We start from the raw sequence: 427 nt of genomic DNA on the forward strand, positions 1-427 counted from the left end.
TCTGTCTGTCTGTCTCTCTCTCTATCTATCTATCTATCTATCTATCTATCACTCGAAAGTTATTGGAACAAATTTGACACCTATATCCATGCGTTTGAAAACACAGAGTATAAGGGTACTACTAAAGCAGAGTGGTCCCGAACGCGCAGTCGCGCGTCCGCGCTAGTTAGTCGTGAGTGGTCGATCATATTATTTTTAAACTTCAAACTTCATTTGTTTTCTATTTTGATAAATTCTCTCTGTTGAAAATTATATTTTTATATTTTATATAATTTGCAATTTCAGAAAATATATTTTTATATTAAATTTGCGTTTTCTAATTTGATAAATTCTACGGACACAAACAGAGGTGAACGAGTGATAGATAGATAGATAGAGAGAGAGAGAGAGAGAGAGAGAGAGAGAGAGAGAGAGAGAGAGAGAGAGA

This window comes from Octopus bimaculoides, chromosome 4, assembly GCF_001194135.2.
Source record: "Octopus bimaculoides isolate UCB-OBI-ISO-001 chromosome 4, ASM119413v2, whole genome shotgun sequence".
NCBI classification, from domain to species: Eukaryota; Metazoa; Mollusca; class Cephalopoda; order Octopoda; family Octopodidae; genus Octopus; species Octopus bimaculoides.